Raw genomic sequence first — 10,582 nt, forward strand, 5'->3', positions numbered from 1 at the left:
TATAAACATATATATACATATATATATATATGTATATATATATATATATATATATATGTATAAATGTAAAACTCTTAAATATGCTAATGCACACAGACACACACAATTCTAAAACACTGGGAAAGACACACGTACACAAACATGCTCGAAAATAAACTCTCATTCACACAAGTCACACTCAACTCCCATACATCCATACATTCTCTCACACGAAGTCAATTTACACACACACACACACCCCGCACGTAATGTGAAGCGCCGGTGTGAATATTCATGGTGAGTCGGCCATTTTGAAAGACGTCCATGACATTGGCGCTTTTAATTGTCCAGGTTTTGATTGGCAGGCGGCAAGACGGCGAGGCGGCTCATTTGCATACGGGTGTCTTTTTGGTGTTTGTGTTGATGCCGGGAAGTGTTTTGCTCCTCCTATGCTAATTAGCAGCATCCGCTAAGGTTTTTCCTTCACTCGCCAAACATTTCTATGTATTGGACCTTATGAACATCCCTTTAGCGTGATTATGGAGTATTCAATTAATCGTTTCACCCATCATGAATATTTGTTGAGTCGGAAATGAGTGAATGATTCCAAACGCGGTCATTGCCAATCATTCGTCATTTAGACTTTGAACTTCATCTGGCTTCTCCCCAATCGCAATATCCACATTTTGTCATGTGCTGCACTACTTTATATCGTTTATGTAGACTTTAGAGCTGAAACATTTCAAGTTACAGCGCGCTTCAACATGGGCGGGAAAGCTCCGTACGTGCATGCACGCGTGCGTGCGTGCTCGTGCATGCGACGCGGCGTGCGCCGTCCCGTCCAGATGTTTTCCTCTCCCCGCCTGCAAATGAATTCATGAAAGCATTTAATTGTGAGCATGATTGACAGGCGGGAGGGAACGCCAGCAAGCGCCGGTCCTCCACTTGACGGGTGCTACGGCAAGATGGCCGACGATGCGGACTAAGCCACCCGGCGGCGATGGTACCGTCTGCCGTTGCCACGGACATCAAATATACTTCCGGAGAAATCAACCGTTTTTGCCACATTGCATCAACTGAATGCCGTGCCCACTTTGGCCACACGGGGGCAGTAGACGACACATGAACCAATGTGCTGTTTATTGGGGCCTTGTTATGAATCCCGCCCGAGTTCCAGGCAGCGATATGATTGGCTGCTGCATCCAGACGCAGCAGCCAATCATATTGCATAATAATTATTATTTTGTTGTTATTATAATTATTGAAGGAAATGATTTCAGTGTGTATCAAACTGGTAAGACTTTGCATGAATCAGTGCTGGAGAAGTAGCGCAACCACGCACACGCCCCGGCAGAGCGTCGTGTATTGTGTCTTGCAGTTGATGTTTATTTACGGCGTCTGGCGAGCAGTTGAGCTTGGTGACATGTTTATTGCGGTCATCAGTGTGGGGGCCACCGGGGGCCGCGTGCAGGTGCACGTCAGAAGCTCAACAAGATTTACTGCCCGTGTCTGAGCGTGTGCGTGCGCGTGCGAGCTAGCGCGCGCGCGCGCGCGTGTGTGTGTGTCCGCTCCGAACAGCCGCTTAAACTTTAACACGCTCTTATGGCATAAGCACACAAACAGCATCAGGTTGCTATGCTAGCTCACCAATGCTATGTAGCTTAGCTTCTTTAGTACGCCGCTGTCCAGCATTGCTCAGGTTCCCGCCGTGTTTTGGTCGTACGCGAGAAAAGACGAGCAAACGCGCTGCTGGGTCGGCGATGAGCTAAGTAGGATGAGGTCACGCGATTGCACCAAATTAGCCTGGAGAAGCTTGTATAAAAGCAGACGCACACACAGTTGCATCTGGGAGTTGAAGGTGAGCAGGTGATGAAGTAGTCAAAAAAAACAAAAAAAAAGTAGAGGACGAGCCCCCTCGTCACCTTCAGCGTCCTTACTATGCGGAACCGAAGAAAACAAAAATCACAATTCAGCGTTCTTTCGCTCGTGCTTTCTCGGACTCGACTTCCTGTTCCTGAACCGTGGCTTCCTGAAGCGCATGTTTGCCTTGCTTCCCTCTTCCTTCGTCCATTTTCACGTCCTTCTCCTGCCTGACTTCCTGTTCTCCTCCTTCTTCACTTCCTGTTGCTCCTGCTCCTCTTTTGCTTTGTGTTTTTTCCCCTCCTCCTTTTCCCTCACTATCCCCCTGGCGGTCATCACATGAGTGTTTTTCCACACGTTGGCGCGTGCCCGCTCTCCACAAACAGGCATATGTGTGTGTGTGTGTGTGTGTGTGTGTGTGTGTGTGTGTGTGTGTGTGTGTGCGCGCGCGCGCGCGCGTGCGTGTGCGGTGGCCTTTCCTCTTCAAGCTAATTACGCGAGCTACCTTGTAGCGGCGTCCCGGCGGGAGGCCAACAACTGTCAGCGCAGTATTATTTTTGAAATTTAAACAATCATCTTAGGCGCTCGGCTGCTAAGATCCCGGCCTTTCCTCCGCCTCCGACCTTCAGTAATTAATACCCGAGGGTCCATTATTGGCAAAGCCTTTATCCTGGGGGCCCGCCAGCCTCCAGCTCGCTAATTACGGCCGAGCGGCTAATCTCCCCCGCCCCTCCCTCCCCCCTCGTGATTGACAGCTACACCTCTTCCACTAATTGCCTGTTGCAGACAACACCTGGTGAACCGCCGCGCCGGGGGACGCCCGGCCCGGACTCCGACGACGTCCTCCCGGGACGCGCAACCTCTCAAACCCGCCGCTTCCTTTCCGTGCGTGTGTTAAGCGCACGTGCGCGCGCAACACGTTTCCCAGTCGACGTAACAAAGCGCACCGAGTCGTCAACGATGATCAGCGTCCAAAATGTTCATTGCGGGACACCCGCGACACGCCTCACGCGTGACACGGCGCGCGCCGACCATATGTCTCACACGGCAGCCAAAGTCCAGATTGAAACCGGACGTCTCTCGGCAATTGTCCAAATCTCTGCGTAGCCGTCGTCGCTACGGCAGCCTGTCACAGGTTGTCAAGGGCGTGGCCCAGTCCCAACAGGTTGGCAAAAGACAGCGGATTTGACGAGGATTGTGATGGGGCCCGCAAAGCCCGCAGCCGTAGTTGTCCTCCATTGACCGGCGACTCACAAACAGTCTCAATGGGAGAGACTGACGATGGCAAAGAGGAGGAGTTAAAATTCATCATCTTCAAAACAAAATGGGTTGTTTTTGTCTGGTTGTCGATAAACAACAAAAGGTTGACTGACTGGCGGGTTTTTGGGAGCAGCGGCAAGCTGGCGACCTCTCGACACAAAGCGCCACTTAATGCGGCCGGCGCGCCCACCATTAGCACCTCGCTAATCCTACAGTTCATTAGCTGCACTCTTAATCGTTAAATTGGACGAGCGGCCGACTCTCGGGGCGGGCAGGCGGGGGAGCGTGCGGGGCTTCGGCCGTTGGGCTAATGCGCGTGCTAACAGCCCGACCTCGAAAAAGCTGAGAGGCGAAAGGCTCGGGATCAAATTCCTCTTGCCTTCGCGGGAACGCTACTTGATTTTTTCCCCCCTTCTTTTATCTTTCTCGGTGACCTTTCACGCCCAGCTTTGCGTCACCGCTACGACTGAGCGCCGGAGAAAAAAATAAAATAAATAAAAAACGCACTAGAGGGGCCTGGCTAACTGGTGGAGCCGTCATGACGACTGATGAGCCGTGACTCGGGACACCGACGTGTTTGGCGACGTCTCACCGGAGCGACGTTTCGCCGAGACGCGCGGGGTCGTGGCGCATTCAAAATGTGGTCGTTGTTTCCTACTATGGACACCAGGGGGCGCACTTTATCCACTGCAACAAGTTGAGCTAGCGCAAAAGCCAATTGTGTCGCGTACCGGCGATATTTTGTTTTCCGTGACCGTCCACGTTAACCCATGTGAAGCCATACCACAATGCTAAACACACACACACACACACACACACACTAACTTTAGCGTGCTAAAACAAGTCAAACACGCTCCTAACACCGAATCACTCAAATACGACTCATCTTCACGTGTGAACGGGCGTCAATGCAGGAACATACGTGACAAGATGTACTCATGTCACATATGTAAACGATGTGTGTTCGGATGTGCGCGCACACACTTCTTATGATGTGCGTTACTAATGACTGGAGTCAATAATTAGCTGTTGTGGTTTGAAGTGCTAAGGCGTTAATGAACTTGAGGGAGTGCAGTCTTGTCTTGTCTTGTACGCGTGTGTGTGTGTGTGTGTGTGTGTGTGTGTGTGTGTGTGTGTGTGTTTAGATTGACCACGTGGCTCTGAATTGGTTAATCAAGTTTTTGTCTGGATAAATATTGCATGGAGTGCCTCATTGCGCTACCACGGCTGGTTTGGCGCGGTCGGCGTAGCGCTCGTAGCTGTCGTCTGGCCCGTTTGAATGAGTTGCGAATCGTCGGAAGGCTTGGGGAATCTTCCCAGCGAGGACGAGCATGATTTAGGGAATCGTACGTTAATTGTGGAGGCAGGAAGGAACATCTGGAGCACCAATCATCGCATGTCCACCACGTCAGCCAAGTCCACTTCCTGTCAGATCACGACACCCTGGAGAGCCACCCAACCCCCATTTCATCCCCTCCCATCTCGATTCCGATGACCCCCCCCCCCTCCGCCCCCTGATGTCACGAGCGCATGTCAAAAGAAGTCTTCCTTTCTTTGAACAAGCTTTTGCTTTTACAACTCCTGTTATGGGGGGAACACCGCTGACCCCCGGCAGCTCTCCACAATGAGACCCATCCGATTAAGCGTAGTGGAATACTACACTTTGTGGTACTACCGCATAGTAGTGCAATATAATGCAGTACACTGGATTAGCCACACAGTACGAGTACAAAGTAGTTCCATGAAGTATTGTAATACCATAACATACAGGGTTGTACGATTTGGAGTCAGCTTTAAAAGGCACGGCAGCCATTTTAAGTGCTGAGCAGCAAAAATGGAGGCAAGGTTGGGCGGGGCACTTAATGCCTTCAATGATGTCAGCGCTGGCTGCATTTCATTGGTGCGATACGGCTTGCCAGTATTTCAGCGGCGAACGATGGACTCGCTGCAAACGGCCAGGCGCTCTTGTCGCAATTTTCTTGCGCTTGGTGGTCAATTGCAAAGCGAACCTCGATTTGGCACGCTGGGTGTTGGTGAGGAGGGAAGCTTTTGGACCATGGCTGCTGAGGCTTTTAAAGACCCACAAAGGAGGCCGGGCCGAGTCGTCGGTCCGAGGACTTTATGGCGCCACCCCCCAGAGACACTTGGTCTTGACGAGCGCACCCCACCCGCCACTTTCATAAGCCAATTAGAGACACGGCGCCATAAATAAGATCTATTATTAGATAACGTCAAGAACCTTCCGCGTCCCCCTTTTGACTCCTCAACTTTTTATTCGCAATTTTTACGAGTCGCCGCCTTTTAATTGCCGTCGCCATCTTGCTCCTTTGCTCGCCCGGCCTCACCTTCAGAAATACAAACTACTACTAAGGCCCTTTTTTGTTGGAGAATATTTTACAATACACACTCACAGAATGTATTCAATTCAAAGTCAGATTGTCTTCAAGCCAAGAAAACTAACAGCAAGGACTTTTATGTGCTCCTGAGTGAACTTTGGAAATTGCGCAACGTGATTCCTGTGTGTTGTCCGTGCGTGCGCGTGCGCGTGCGCTCGGGACACTTTTGTGTGTCCAAATTCAATTAGGTGTGATTGAGTGTTGACATTTGTGAGCTCACAGAACAGGAAATAGTTTGGAGCAGGCCGACGCTCCCAGAGGGAACGTCGCCGGCCAGCCGGCCGGAAAAAAAAAAAAAAAAAAAAAAAAGTCACCAGCGGCCGGCCAGAACTGATGTCGGGAGGGCTCGCTTGTTGCTCGGGTCAGGCCGGTTCCGTCCGTCGGCTCGCTCCCGCGACGCGATACGGCACGGCACGCTCAGGGTGTGTGTGACGAGAGACGGCTTCAGGTAACGTGGGCAATGATCTCGCATGATTCATGGCAAAATAACAATAAGTTGCCAGGGTTGAAGCGGAGGGGGGAAAGAAATACGCCACAGTTCATCACGAAGACATTGTGGTAAGTTAACAAAATGTTTGGTGGTCCACAAAACCAACGAGTGACTATATTGTGCCAACCCCTTAGCGATCGCAAACTAACTAATGCTAGATAACTTGCTAGTGTCTAGCATACGGCTATACTTGATATACTATATTTGTGAGTAAACTTGAATTTGTATAGTTTGTTGGCAGCACAGTTTGTTCTTTTTGTGGAATCGCAAGGCTGTCGGTCGAGTTCCCCATTCCGTTTCCAGTTTGAGCCCGAGGTTTGAGCCCGAGGTCCGAGCAGGGCCGGCTCGCGAGCGGTCGGTCGGTCGGGACGAGCTCGGCGTCAGCGCATCCCGCGGCCGCCGTGCAAATGGTACGTCAATATTTGATGTCGGCGGCGAGGTCGGAACGCGTCGGGCGGGAGGCTGCCGGGCGCGCAAAAGAAAAGAAAGAAGCAAAGCGATACCTGAACGCGGTGAGTCAAATCCCAGAAAACCAAAGACGCTCCCGAGGAGACAGACGCGCGGATGAATGATGAATAAATTGAGGAATTTTCCACCAGCCGGCGAAAACAAAAACAACTTTTTTTTTCCTCGTCTTCTAATGGAGGCAAAGTTAGGAAGATGATTTATTTATGCGTCTGGAGGGGGCGGAGCCTGCAGCCAGATTTCAGCGAATCGCAACGGAGCCTATTAGCACTTGACGGGTTTATCCGCCGGCCGCTGGCTCGCGTTAGCGGGCTGCGGCCGCCGCCGGCCCTTGCTAACTCCTCTGGGTCCGCCTGCCATCCCATACCTGAGTGCCCCCCCCACCCCAAATGCATCGATTTCATGTCAGATGTTTTCTGAGGAGGGGGGGGGGGATTCTTTGGCTGAAATCCTGAGGAGGGATCTCTTAATTAGGGAGCAGGATTTAGCGGCCAGGGCTGCAGGTCAATCACGTGTAGTTTATTCGCCGCCGGCCGAGCGAGCGACGGTGAACGTCTCGCGCAGTAGGTGTGTCGGGGGGGGGGGGGGTCAAGAAATCAAAGTCGCCTGATCTAATTGGCTCCTTTGCACGCACAGGTGGCGGCATGACGACAATCCGCAATATTCTGAGAGGTTCCGAAAGCTGCATCAAGAAAAAGCTTTATATGGCATGTTAATAATGAGGCATGTCATTGGGCGCATAAAATATTTTAGCATCATAACGCGCAAATTGTCAAATGTTTAGCATGCTCAAAATCCCATCACAGTTAATATGCGCACCATGTAAGCAGTGAGTGACGTGCTTAATTTAATGTCATGTTTCTGATCGGGTGAAACGTTTAACACCGAGCACGTTTCGCAGCGTTGCGCAATACCTGTTGCATCATGTGACTTTTTTTCACTTTCCGCGCTGGGCTAGCAGTCATCGCACGCGCTAACGTGGGAATGTTCTGCCATGTTCAGGAACGACGCATAACAAGCTTTGGTGGACATGCCGGCAATCTGTGTGACATGCAGGAAACGCGTGCGTGGGGTCGATGATGAAGGACCCGCCCGCCGTCAGGAAGCGGCAGATGTTTTCCTGTCCTCGAAAACATCTGGAAGGCCTTTCCAGCAGCACCACTGAAAGTTTTCACGTAGGGTCGTTCCGGTGATGCCTTTTTTCACGTCGATTCATTTTATTTTATACGCCGCCGTGTCACGTCCAAGCACCATTAAGAACCTCACAAACGTTTTGAGGACAGACACGGTGAGGCGGGTTCACGAGGACCCACAGGAGGTCCGGCAGGGAGGCGGTGGCTTCGGACGCCAAGGCCCAGAGGACCCGTTGAATGGACAAGCCCCCGCTGTTTTTTGGGTCAGTGTCAGAATCGGGGTTTCGGCTCGGAAAGTCTGGTGGCGGGAGTTGCAGATGTGCTGGACGGCTACACCGTGAGAACCTCGACGCCGCACAAAAGAACTTTATCCACATTTTTTTCCTTCCGACGGAAAAGTCCAGGCCCAGCCGGAATCCCCGGGGAACCACAACCGAGAACCAGCGAGGCGGAACCGCAACATGCGCGCACCCACGCACACACGAGCGCACGCGCGTACACACACACACACACACAAACACACACGCTGGGCTGTGACTGTGCGTGTGTGTAATGAGATACATGACTTACATTAACCCCGCGGTGACGCTTCACAGGAGGATGAAGAGGAAGAGGCGCTCCTTCCTCCTCCTCGGTCTGTGGAGGGAAAAACATGAATGTGAATAAAGGTCAGCTGTCAGGGCGTGTGTCTCAGCACACACGCACGCGCACTCACACGCACACATTCACTTCATATATTCAATCCAAGTCTTATTTGGATGCAGGGGACATTCAATACAAATTCAAATGGTTTTGGTCTAATCATAATTTTAAAAAAGTCACAAGAAATTGCATAAAAATCACCCAAACACAGGCAATCTACAAAAAACACTTTCTCTTTTTTTAAATAAAAACACACGTATACAAAAACATGCACACAAATTCACCCCCCCCCCCCTCACCACAAAACTTCATATATTCAATGCAAGTCTTATTTTGGATGCAGGGGACACTCCATTCAAAATCAAATGTTTTTAATCGAATCACAACTAAAAAAAGTCACAAGCAAACACACATACACATACTACAAAAACATTCATCATCCCAGTGGGACAACCAAATTGGCAAAAATAACAGGTACACCCAGGTCCTCCCTTTTTCCTGTTTTATTGTTGTTTTTGTTCCTCCTTGACTCATCGTTTTCTTTTTTCCATGTGGCACAAATTCACTCACGCCAAACAATAACGGCGCAAACTACACTTAATAATTCCGCCAATTATCTCCACTCAAAATGAGTTTCTTCCCCAGTTCGAAGGCTCGGAGATGATATTTCACTTGAATTGAGCGCCAAACACAACCAAAAATGACAATAACAGACCTGCATCTGATTCTTCTTCTTTTTGGGGGGTTTAAATGGCGGATTAGACATTTTTCCGGTGTATTACCCTGCGGTGGATTCTCTCTCGCTTCTCTGGTACACTTCCTGCTTCGGTTTCCCGCCCACAAATAATTGCACGCAATTGGCCGCAGCGGGTCACGTGGTTAGCCAATCAGGTGAAACGAGCGTCCATGCTCCCTAGTTTCCTTTCGTCCATTTTTCTTGCTTCCTTTTTTTCTTACTTCCTCGTCCCCGAGCTTTCTTCCACTTGTACTTCCTTGTTCCCTTTCTCGCTTTCTTTCTGACTTCTGCAAATATTAATGAGTATCAAAAGGGAAAGACCATTTTTATTTTTCTATTTCTTATTTCCACATTTTTTGATTGATCCAAACTGTTCAAACGCTCGACTGTTCATCATATTGCAGAAAAAAAAAATAAATAAAAATCTCCTAAAAAAATCATGAGAAAAGACCGAAAATATGGTTTGAGTTTTGGACCAAATCATATCATTCTTTATTATTGCCATCATAATCATCACCAACAAAGGCATTGTCAGTCATCATCATGTTCATTGTCATCATCGCCATCTTCATCATCATCTTCATTTGCTGCTTATTATCAGCTGTCCGTCACGGCGGAGGAGGCTTTTCCTCACCTACCAGCACAACTGTGTTTGTTGGCATTTTCTTCCATCGTTCATCCCAAGAGCTCCCAAAACTTCCACAAGCTGCAAACACAGCTCAGCTTTGCATCATTTTCAAGAGCCTCCACAGACCCCCCCAGCCCGCAAAAGCTCTCCCCTCCGAGATCTTCGAACCGCTGCCCCCCCCAACCAAAAATAACTCGGCTAAACATGCAATATTTATAGTGCAATGCACACTTTTACATTGCAAATAGACAAATGGATACTAATGGTCACATTTCGACTTCTTGCATTTCACTGCCTGCCAAAATCAACATGAAGAACAACAGAAAGGATAGACGCTGTTATCGATGACATCATCAGAGCATGGCATATATGTCCATCATCATCAGCCTCACTTTTTTTTCCAAACCAAACGAAACTGTAATTGTCAGTATGTCAAGATATTTCAATTGCTTCCATCGGTAAATTGTATTTGCCAGTCTGTTAAAAGATCAATAGAAGCTCATCGTCCAACTATATACATCTGCGGTCTCCAAAGTGTGGCCCGCGGCCCGGATACGGCCTGCCTTGACATTTTGGCCCGGTCCCCTGAACAATACCAGAGATTTTCTTTTTCGGTCCGGCCACGTAATCAACACTTATGCATGCGTTGACCGTGATAGTCTATATCTAAGAAAATTAAAAAATGACCCATTCTGCTGACAGCCAAAGGTGAGCAATTTCCATGTATAGATCATCGTCCATGATGTTGCTTGCGACTGTTTGTCGAGGAAGTGAGTGTTTATTGCTTGAACAGGAAATGAGCGGCGATAGCGATGATGTGTTTATTGCACTCCATAGCAACATCAACAGCGTCTTAATGAGCAGCGCGCAATTAAAACACAAAGATGTCGTTAGTAGCCGCGGCTGGAGACAGAAAAGACCAAGTTAAAAAACAGAAGAAGAGAATAATAATGTGAGTAAAAATTGCTGGTTGTGGTTTTATTGTTTTACTGC

General features: G+C 49.2%; 1 long non-coding RNA gene across 2 annotated transcripts; it reads right to left on the reverse strand.

Annotated features, from left to right (window-relative positions):
* Positions 1-353: 353 nt before the first annotated feature.
* LOC148403136 (uncharacterized) lies at positions 354-9,132 on the reverse strand. 2 transcript variants are annotated; one of them, XR_015862428.1, is made up of 3 exons: positions 8,941-9,132; positions 8,154-8,219; positions 354-842 (listed from the first exon to the last, which is right to left on the reverse strand). It is a non-coding gene; the product is annotated as an uncharacterized LOC148403136 (long non-coding RNA). The 2 variants fall into 2 exon arrangements; XR_015862426.1 differs by lacking the exon at positions 354-842 and adding an exon at positions 2,614-3,114.
* Positions 9,133-10,582: the final 1,450 nt, after the last annotated feature.

This window comes from Syngnathus floridae, chromosome 1 (genome assembly GCF_059516105.1).
Source record: "Syngnathus floridae isolate MCC-2025c chromosome 1, RoL_Sflo_1.0, whole genome shotgun sequence".
NCBI classification, from domain to species: domain Eukaryota; kingdom Metazoa; phylum Chordata; class Actinopteri; order Syngnathiformes; family Syngnathidae; genus Syngnathus; species Syngnathus floridae.